The following is an 11,498-nucleotide window of genomic DNA, read 5'->3' as shown; positions in this document are numbered from 1 at the left end:
AATACAAGACAAGGATGTGGAGAATGGAGACGAAGCCACTAGTAGTAGATTAGACCAGGAGGCACTCGTGGAAGATCAACATTGCTCCTATTGCAAGAAACAAGTGGAAAAAGCTACACAGGCCAACATTCAAGTTGAAGACGTTAATAAGAGAAGGCATAAGAAGATCATAAGAGTTATCAAGAAGTATCAAGAGAATGGAGAAATCATTGAAAGATTTGAAGAGGACATTTGGTATGATTAAAATGCCTCAAGTATAGATTGTACATTCAAGCAAAACTGACTTTTTGTTAGCATTTCTTTCTTTTGAATTTGTAACAGGTGTTACTTTAACTCTTGATAAATAAATAAAAATGAATATGTATTTATAATGTTTATAGATTTATTGGCATAAATGTCTTTAAAAAAAAATAATAAATAGAAAAGAAAAAGAAAAAAACATGCGGGACGCATGAAATCAGAGGCGTGGGTGATGTAATGATTTGTTGTAACAATAAACGCTAAGAAGACAAAGAATACGGGTTAAATGGAGTAACCTGTCTCCCCTGTCTGAGTTGAAATAGACTCGCCCAAAAGGGGTATATATAAGAACGCGCCGAGAGTTTCAGGTCAGTCAGTCGAATGCTGAGCGGTGGAAACAGTACGCAAGTGGTCAGAAGAAGAGAAAAGGTGAAATATAAGAAATAAGTTTACATTGCATCAGTGGCAAGAAACCCGGGGAATTGAGGCGAGATACTGGGGGCTGTAAATCTGCATAAGAACGAAACTCCTAGTATCCGCCATCAATAGGAACCTGGGGCAAGGTCCACGGTGCTTTGTAATAAAGTTACCAGGTCATAATAATTTTAGCCACGCTCTTGTATATACATTGTAATTGTTTAATTAAAGAATAATAGAATAACCAAGATAGGTTAAAGGAAAATCATTATATTATAAATAGTTTAATCTATAAATTAAATACTCAGACTGTAACAATCACTATTGCACTTGCGTATATAATTTGTATTTCCCGCGTTTTGTCCCTATGCCTATTTTACCCATAAGTACTTGCAAGATAGCTAAGCCGACCAGAACAATTGAGGCCTGGTCATTCCCGGCAGAGAAACGTAGCTGCAGACACGTTTTTCAAGCAGCTAGTATATGTTAATAGCCATACAAGCTTTATCTTGACACTGGCACGGAGACAGGTCCGTGGTAAGTATTTACTTATGATATTATTTGCTTTGTATATAGTTTTTATTTTTAAGGCAAATTTATTATTGAGTACAACTTCGTTCTTATTTCTTAACTTGGCCAGCTCTCACCATTTTACCTGTTGTTCACTCAGGTGTGACGGTTAGCGAGAGTGTTCGAGTGGCTGTTGTATTATAACGATAACGTTTAAAGTTCTCATTGTTAAATGTTCGCTATTTTCTTGTACTCAGTTTTGTTACTTTGTGTAGAATATTTTGTCCATTTAAATTTTGGTTAAATGTCTGGGCGGAAGTCAATGACCGGAAATTGAAAGTAAGGTGCGCCATATTGGCAATAAATTGTTTTGACTTTTGTTAACTGGTAACTATTACACTTAATATTTTTTTGATTATTTTTATATTGAGAATGAATAGCCAAACATATATAGTGGTATTGCCAAACATGTGTAGTGAAACATGTGATTTATAAATATGCATCATTGTAGCGTCATGGATATTGGTATGACCTGTGCTTGATACATAGACTGCGCTGAGGGGATCATTGTGACGGCGAAAGGTTCCAGGGACTAAGGCCCGGAAGAATGCTGTGCGTGGATCCATATGATTGTTGGTGAACGGATAACAGATAAGTCTATCCAAGAAACTTTGAGTTAGCGCTTTATAAGAAAAGGCAAACTTTGATTTCATTCCTGCATCGAGGATGAGGATGATGATGTTAATGATGATGATCGTGATGATGACGAGGATAATCTATGATCTGTGAACATGTTTGGCATTAATAACTGAATTAGATACCCGGGGTGATTGGCTGATTAATGAATTTGTTAATTGGGTAATTGTTGATTACCAATTGTTTCTTCTTTTTTTTTAATTGTTTAATAGTGAGAAAGAGGGTGTGAATTTGTGTGCGGTAGTTTTTGTGAGATCTTTGTTATTATTATTATTTTTTTTTTGTAAATAAATTTATTAAACTTATTGAACTTGTGTGATTCTTGAAGATAGCCAGCTTGACCACGTGACACTCTGAAAATCTTATCAGAAACAAATCCATACATACTGTATAAGTAGAATTTTTAGCGAGGATTTAATTTTGGCATTATTAGCGAGGATGCCGAGATCGCTAAAATTGAATATCGCTAAAAATTAATTGCGTTTTATTTGTAATAGCTTAGTTAATGTGCATTTTAAAATCGCTAAAATGACATCTCGCTAAAATTGATTTACCAGTTTTTAAGGACAAACCGCTAAATTTGCGTCTCTCTAAAATTTCCACTTATACGGTACATATTCAAAATACATTTAAGTTTGTTTATTTCATTATCCATTGTTAAGTGTTTAAAAGAGGCAACTTTAACAAGAGGCCCATGGGCCACATCGCTCACCTGAGCACCTTTGGTCGGCCATTTTGGCCCTGTCCTACCCCCCGGGGTCATGATTTGAACAAACTTGAATTAACACTACCTGAGGATGCTTACCTATAAATATGATCAATCATGGCTTGGCTATTCTTGAGAAGATTTTTAAAGAATTTTCCTATATATTTCTATGTAAAAATTTGGTCGGCCATTTTGGCCCCGCCCTACCCCCAGGGGTCATGATTTTAACAAACTTGAATCTACACTACCTGAGAATGCTTCCATATAAATATGATCAATTATGGCTTGGCTGTTCAAGAGAAGATTTTTAAAGAATTTTCCTATATATTTCAATGTAAAACTTTGGTCGGCCATTTTGGCCGTGCCCTACCCCCAGGGGTCATGATTTGAACAAACTTGAATCTACACTACCTGAGGATGCTTCCATATAAATATGATCAATTATGGCTTGGCTGTTCATGAGAAGAAGATTTTTAAAGAATTTTCCTATATATTTCTATGTAACACTTTGGTCGGCCATTGTGGCCCCGCCCTACCCCCGGGGGTCATGATTTAAACAAACTTAAATCTACACTACCTGAGAATGCTTCCATATAAATATGATCAATTATGGCTTGGCTGTTCATGAGAAGAAGATTTTTAAAGAATTTTCCTATATATTTCTATGTAACACCTTGGTTGGCCATTTTGGCCCCGCCCTACCCCGGGTGTCATGATTTGAACAAACTTGAATCTACACTACCTGAGGATGCTTCCATATGAATATGATCAATTATTGCTAGGCTATTCTTGAGAAGAAGATTTTTAAAGAATTTTCCTATATATTTCTATGTAAAAATTTGGTCGGCCATTTTGGCCCTGCCCTACCCCCAGGGGTCATGATTTGAACAAACTTGAATCTACACTACCTGAGGATGCTTCCATGTAAAAATGATCAATCATGGCTAGGCTATTCTTGAGAAGAAGATTTTTAAAGAATTTTCCTATATATTTCTATGTAAAACTTTGGTCGGCCATTTTGGCCCCGCCCTACCCTCGGGGGTCATGATTTGAACAAAATTGAATCTACACTACCTGAGGATGTTTCCCCATAAGTTTCATCTTTCCTGGCACAGTGGTTCTTGAGAAGAAGATTTTTAAAGCATACCACCAAATTTTCATTAATTCCCAATTATCTCCCCTTGAATGAGGGCGTGGCCTTTCATTTAAACAAACTTGAATCCCCTTTACCCAAGGATGCTTTGTGGCAAGTTTGGTTGAAATTGGCCCAGGAGTTCTTGAGAAGAAGTCGAAAATGTGAAAAGTTTACAGACAGACGGACAGGCAAAATGTGATCAGAAAAGCTCACTTGAGCCTTCGGCTAATAAACTAATGAGATTTTACACTTGATAAATTTTTAGATTTTATTTTAAGTCATTCTGATCAAAAATGCTGAAAATCTGAAATTAATCAAACAAAGGCTTGTGCTAGAACAGTTTTATGAACTTTCAGTTTGTCAATCTTATTAAAATTAAATGTTAGATCTGCGCACATATTGGGTAAAATCTAATGGCATCCTGTAGAGTGTCACGTCAGATGTTAAATTCTATTAATCAATCAAATACTCGAATGCAAAAATAATTGTATTTAATTTATTGGAATGAATAAGTCTAGAGTCTGAGTTGTTCCGTATTTGACATGTGACGTGACCTTCTATGGATGGTGTTAGATGTTGTGTAGCGAGTATGCAAGAGGATCTAACATGTTGTTTTATTTAGATTGGGATTTTGTTAAACTACTTTTTTATATATTTTCAATAGGTTGAAGTAACTGACAAGCAGGTCAATCCAACTTGAACTTGAAGTGCAAGTGGGTCTTCAAAAATGTGGACCACTCAAGGACTTTTCTGTTGGTTGATGATGGACTACAAACTGTATATTTAACAAAGAAATCCACTTTGGTGCTTATTGGCTACTAACGATGTGAACTTGCGCATTTATTATACCAAGTACTTTTACATTTCCTTGATGATACTAGACTTGCATATACCGAATTCAGGTTTAGTTGATTGATTGCAGTTCTAAGTTCCTCTTGCAAGATTATATCTCTCATGTATGAGACATCATTAAATGCAGACATTTTCTCTTTCATCCTGTTGTGACATGAGAGCTCGGACTTAGTTGTAAAAATATTTATGATACAAGAGAAAATAAATGGCCAAGCCAATGTATGTAACTGTTGATAATAACATTAAATATTCTTTGATAACTAGTGTGAGTGTGTTTTGTTTTTTCCAGTAAGAAAATTCAGGGGGAAAATGAGTTTTGGTTGAAAAGCTGGGCTAAATTGTATAACTTATAGTACAGTTTCTGTTGCGGAAACCTATGGTACACCATATGTATTTCAACCGTATACGCATACTGAAACTTTGCGTAAACCTCAAGTTTCAGTTGCGGAAACCTATGGTACACCATATGTATTTCAACCATATACGCATACTGAAACCTTGCGTATACCTCAAGTTTCAGCAAGTTTCAGTTGCGGAAACTATTTGGATTCGTGGACACCTTTGGTTTCCGCACTGCGGAAACTTGATGAAACTTGAAGTTTCCGCACTGAAACTTTGCGGAAACTATTAGTAACCTTAAGTTTCCGCAGAGATTCAGTAGAGTTTCAGCCATGCGGAAACTGTATTTTTCATCCAGTGTATTTTTAAATAAATCCATCACATGACGCCGTCGCTACTTTTAGATTGATAAACACACATGGCGTGAAGAAAACAAGGTGGGCCGTTTGAGATACTACTCACTTTAGACGTGGATGGCAAGCGTCTTACTCTTACAGATATCTATATTATAATGTAATCATATTAACCATCTACTCTGTTTTGACGTATTTTAACCTCTTATTAATAATTGTTGTCAAAATGCAACATGCCTCGTCTGTGATTCCCGTGGATATGCGTATCTATATATAGCAGTATTCCTTTTATTTACGCACTTCCTTCATCAATATTCATGAAAAGACTGAATTCGTAATTGCCAGATATTGCTTAATTGTATTGTTTATACAACGACGTCTAAAGTAAAATTTTGTGGACAGTATTATTTTTCATTACACTTCATGTGTTTCAAATCATTTATCATTTTGTTTCACACAAAATTCGGGGTCCACACAGCGTGTAGGACTTTAAATGTGTCAGATGAAAACCATTAAGAAGAATGATATCGGTGATGCACAAATATGGAGTTACAATTCTTGTCTTAAGCGGATGTCTATAAGAAAAGACAGCTTTTTTGAGGTAAACTACTAAAAACTATCATATTTGATGTTTCAATACAAGAGATGCTGGAAGGCACATGGTACTTTTAGATATGATGAAATGCAAACAAGTTTGTGAATAATATTGCATAATATCGGAGACATAAATAACATATAATATTGCAATTTTTACATATTCCAATTTTTTTTTACAAGAATCTTTAACCAGAAGTCTCTGTTGAGACTGTAGCTCTACTGGTTTATACTTAAAACAAAGGAAAAGAAATGTAGCAGTTGGGACTTAAAGTTAAAACAGCAATAAAAAGAACAATTATCCTTGACACTCATCAAAATAAAAACCTACGCACAGTTTTATGTATCTTAGTATAGTCTACTTGTGTGCCAAGTTAATTTGAAATCGGACCAAAACTGTAGGAGGAGTAGCATTTTGAAAGAATTTCAGAGAAATTTCTATTTTTAGAAACCATGGCAACACCGTTCATCGAAATCAAAAACCGATGTACAGAATTATGTACCGTAGTGTATTCTAATTGTGCGCCAAGTTATATTGAAATCGGACCAAAAATGCAGAAGGATTAGCATTTTGAAAGAATTTCAAAGAAATTTCTATTTGTAGTAACCATGGCAACACCGTTCATCGAAATCAAAAACCGATGCATAGAATTATGTATCTTAGTGTAGTCTACTTGTGTGCCAAGTTATATTCAAATCAGACATAAAATGTAGGAGGAGTAGCATTTTGAAAGAATTTCACAGAAATTTCTATTTTTAGTAACCATGGCAAAACCGTTCATCGAAATCAAAAACCGATGCACAGAATGATGAACCTTAGTGTAGTCTACTTGTGTGCCAAATTATATTGAAATCGGACCAAAACTGTAGGAAGAGTATAGCATTTTGAAAGAATTTCACAGAAATTTCTATTTATAGTAACCATGGCAACACCGTTCATCGAAATCAAAAACTGATGCATAGAATTATGTATCCTACTAAAGTCTACTTGTGTGCCAAGTTATATTGAAATCAGACCAAAACTGCAGGAGGAGTAGCATTTTGAAAGAATTTCAGAGAAATTTCTATTTTTAGTAACCACAGCAACACCGTTCATCGAAATCAAAAACCGATGCACAGGATTATGTGTCTTAGTGTAGTATACTTGTGTATTAAGTAATACTGAAATCGGACCAAAACTGTAGGAGGAGTAGCATTTTGAAAAATTGTTAACAGATAGACAAACGAACGGACGACGGACGCATTACTATTGCATAAGCTCTTCTGGTCTCTGACCATTAGAGCTAAAAACCATGAGACGTTGACAGCTCTAGGTGAAGCCGTTTGAAAAATTGTTTACAGACAGACAGACGAACGGACGACGGACGCATTACTATTGCATAAGCTCTTCTGGTCTCTGACCAGTAGAGCTAAAAACCATGAGACGTTGACAGCTCTATGTGAAGTGCGGGAAGCGCACGGAACTCTGGGTATAGAATGTAAAAACATAAAGAGACAAGACAAACCTTATCACTATCTGTGTAAAATTAATGCTTCGATATTAAAAAATGTTTTGCTTATAATGTTAGGTATAGAAAAAATATTGTAGCATAGTTTTGATTGTCATATTAAGCAACACATTTTGACCGCCCACTCCCACCCCCCACCCCTCACAAACACAGTGTTCAATATTTAAAATTCAGATTTGATTGAAACATAATTTATAATCATTTATAATCCTTTTCTAATGGCTTTTCAAACAATACACATTCTCTTCTTTTTTCCTTCAATTTCAGAAAAGTAGGCTACCCCTAATCGATCTGCTGCAAATTCTGTATGCTTTCGGCACCGAATTGCAAGTATAAAAATGCATGAAATGAATGCCAAACCTGGATGAGAAGACCACCATGGACTGGTTCAGCTTCTTACGGGATGCATGTTCAAATGCATTGCTATGAAATCCTGTGAAGTTGGGGTGTAACACCGGCGTTGATACCAACATAGTAGAAATGGACGAGAGTCTTTTTGGAAAAAAAGGAAATATAACAGGGGTACAGGGAACCAGAAGTATTGGGTATTTGGTATGGTGGAACGGGGCACCAGTAACAGCGTGATACAATTAGTGGAAAGGCGTGATCGAGAAACACTGCTACCAATCATCAAGGCCCAGTTTTTGAATATGTCAATGTCAACGTGTCGATGCATTTAGAATTTTTTAAATCTGTCAATGTCAAAGTGTAGATGCATTGACCGTTTTTTAATATGTCAATGTAGACGTGTCAATGCATTGACAGTTTATTAAATTTGTCAATGTCAACGTGACGATGCATTGACAGTTTTTTTAATATGTCAATATCAGCGTGTCGATGCATTGAATTTTTTTTTAATATGTCAATATCGACGTGTCGATGCATTAACACTTTTTTCAATTGGTCAATGTCGACGTGTCAGTGCACTTATTTTTTTTTTTAATTTGTCAATGTCGACATGACAATGCTATGTCAGTTCTTTAGTTGTTGTTTTTTTTTTGACTGCTTTTTTTATGTTTTATGTTATCTACAAGGGATTTACAGCCGGAACTATTCATTCCGTATACTCCAGTTGAGCCAACTTTTTCTGGTAAGTATTTTTTTTCTCTGACTGCCCCTCCTCCCCGCACTCTTAAGAAAAATGCCACGTGCCTACTTCTTTACACATCAGATAGGGCAAATAGCCAGCTATGCAGAAAATGATTAAGAGTTTAACATCTTATTGTAAAACTTTTGTAACACTTAATCACTGGCTACATGATAACAGTTGTACTCCTAATTGATATTATTATAGGTATTACGAATTCGGCACAATTGATAGGTACGCGAACTCTAGCTGCAATAATGTAGCCCTCTCCGATTTTTTTTAAATCTGATGTTTTCTGGTGAGGGCTATAATTCCATAGCATCTCCGTAATGGTGCAAATTTTATTTTTTAATAGGAGCGACTGCAGGCAAAATAAATTATTTTTATATTCAACTTACTTCTAATAGGACGAAATTTTTATTCAATGTCAACAACAGACCCCGTTAAATGCGAAAAACTTGTAAAATAACTCTGCATGTTTCCTGGTAGTTTACTGCAGCAGCCATGACAGTTCACGCGTGACGTTATGAGACTCTCGCTTGAAATTTAGAACAACTGAATAAAGCAAATATCGGTGTTTATAAATGATTGTGTTGAATTTCATCACAAAAACCTAGGTATATAAAACCATTTTAAGTGTTATTTTCATGCAAGAAACGATATTTATGCTTAAAATAAGGAAATTCCAAAAAGATCCGCTCCTTTAGAACCTAAAATACAATCTATCAAGGTCAGTAAACATGGCGGATAAATTCGAGTTGTGATGTTGACAAACACGAAAAATAAGCGATACAGGAATCCTTATGAATATTTTTGCATTGATTAACGTCTTGGATAACTACTTATTTGGAGTCAAGGTAAGAAATGTTAATAAAATAGCCGTTTACTGATGATTTGAGCCGAAATCCGTGCGGGAGCGATTCACTGCCGCATTTGCACCATAACGGAGATCCTATGGAGTTGTAGCCCCCCCCCCCCCCCCCCCCCCAAAAAAAAAGGGGGGGGAGAGGGCTACATTATTGCAGCTACGCGAACTCCTGTGATCTACACAACGTGATTCCATGCCTTCGTAGGATATGCGCAGTCATAGACGAAGTATTTCCAGAAAAAAAAATTATTTGTGTTTTACAGATGTTGCACACATTTATGTTTTTATCTTCTGTGCCATCTTTTGTAAGAAAATTAAAGAAAATGAATTCATGATATTTATGATTTTACAAAGTGATGGCAAATTTGCCCAAGTTGGATAAACTGGAAAAAAGATATATATATTAATATATCTGTAAATGTTGCTTTACGCGAAACCACTGAACCACTATGTCCGTGAGCATTTGGCATCCTAACAATGAACTTATCTGTAAAAGTGTCATCTTTGACATCAACATACCATACATTTTCTTCAAGTTTTTCAACTAGTATCAATTCACAATCTGGTCAATATTTATACTTGCAAAATGTTTCCCAAGATTCCTAATACCACACTCTTTCAGATGCATTGGAAATACAAGAGCATACACAAGTTCAGTTTTTAAATATAAAACAAAATAAAGAACTACTACTACTTTTCTGCTCTTTATTATGAAGACACTGAATGTTCTCCTCTTCATACGAGAATAACTTTGATAACTTTGAGAATAAAACTTTCTGCATTGAAGAAGGATTTTTCCCACTTTTTTCGTTTCTGAAATATCAACACAAAATGATTTCATGATGAAAGATTTATATGCATCATTAGAAAGTTGATTCATAGCCCCAGCAACATCACAATTCAACATACATGTAGTACATTTCCATAATCTTTCTTTTGGAGTCAACTGAAGGCGGTTTTTCAAAACGGTTTGTGCCTCCTTTAGCCTCATTATCTGATGTGTTATGTTTCCGGTTCCATGCACAGATTTTGTAATTATAGAATTACAGTCTTCAAATGGAAAACAGCTCCATGCCGAAAATGGACCGAGGAGGCGAACATAGTCTACATAATGGAACCCAATGTTATGCAAGATAAGTGTGGGGGGCAACCTGAGAAATTTTTTTTTACTTACTTTAAAGAAGTTAACAAGGAAAAAAATCCTATTTCGTGGTGCTGGTGGTGGGGGGAGCAACTTTTTTCAAGGCCAATTACCTTTCACTTTCAATTTTGTTCCCTATATTTCCTTGCCATAAATATAGAGTGGTAATATTGGGGGGGGGGGGCAGCCATCTTTTCAATGGACATTTTCTATAGTAAAGGTAATGTTGGGAAAAAAGTGCCCCCCCCCCCCCGTTGTTACCTGTCTGAACTTTAATACACAATGCAGGACGTCACAATTACAAGGACAATAATACAGTTCACATGACAAGCGGCATAACTCTGTAAATCTTGTTACATCTCTCTTTTTAAGATATTTGTGCGTCTTCAGTTTTACAAATCAAAGAATCGTACTGTTAAATGAATATACTGTAAATTTGAAATGTCCCAATTTAGAGTTTTGTATTTCAGTTACATGATAACAATAAAACAAAGAACTGTACCTCTTGATTCCCGCCTACATTTTGCACCCATTAAATTCCATATTATTGGCCAATAAATCTTTGTTTAATACAAAGACCATTTCTATGGTAATTGATTAATCATTTTAATTCCATCGTTAGATAGTAAATTATCATTAATTATAGCTCTTGAAACAAGAGGCCTACGGGCCTTTGTTAATGGTTTTGATTAGTTTAGGTCACCAATTTCCTCTTCTCCAGAATGGGGCAATTTGTAATGATTAACAGATAGGCTAGTCAGTCAGAAAGATGGTATCCGGTCATGATTTTTTTACATTTCAGGATTAGGCCATTCGTAAAGATGGTACAGCACATTAGGAACAATGCGCTAATGAAGTGACAAAACACTTAGGCATCAGGAGCAATGAGCTAGCGCAAAGTAACAATGCGACTCTATTTCGTTTATTACTGCTTCTAACTTTATTACAAAATGCTAGCCGGTTAAAGACACTTACACGCTAGAGTGAAGTAAAAATGCGCTACTACGCTCATGACCATAGGCTAGTTTGTTTACAACAATACGGTGACAATG

The sequence above is a fragment of the Saccostrea cucullata genome, unplaced genomic scaffold (assembly GCF_032062105.1).
Source record: "Saccostrea cucullata isolate Sc308-1 unplaced genomic scaffold, CSIRO_AGI_Scuc_v1 ctg4564, whole genome shotgun sequence".
Lineage (NCBI taxonomy): Eukaryota > Metazoa > Mollusca > Bivalvia > Ostreida > Ostreidae > Saccostrea > Saccostrea cuccullata.
This window is presented reverse-complemented; position numbering follows the sequence as displayed.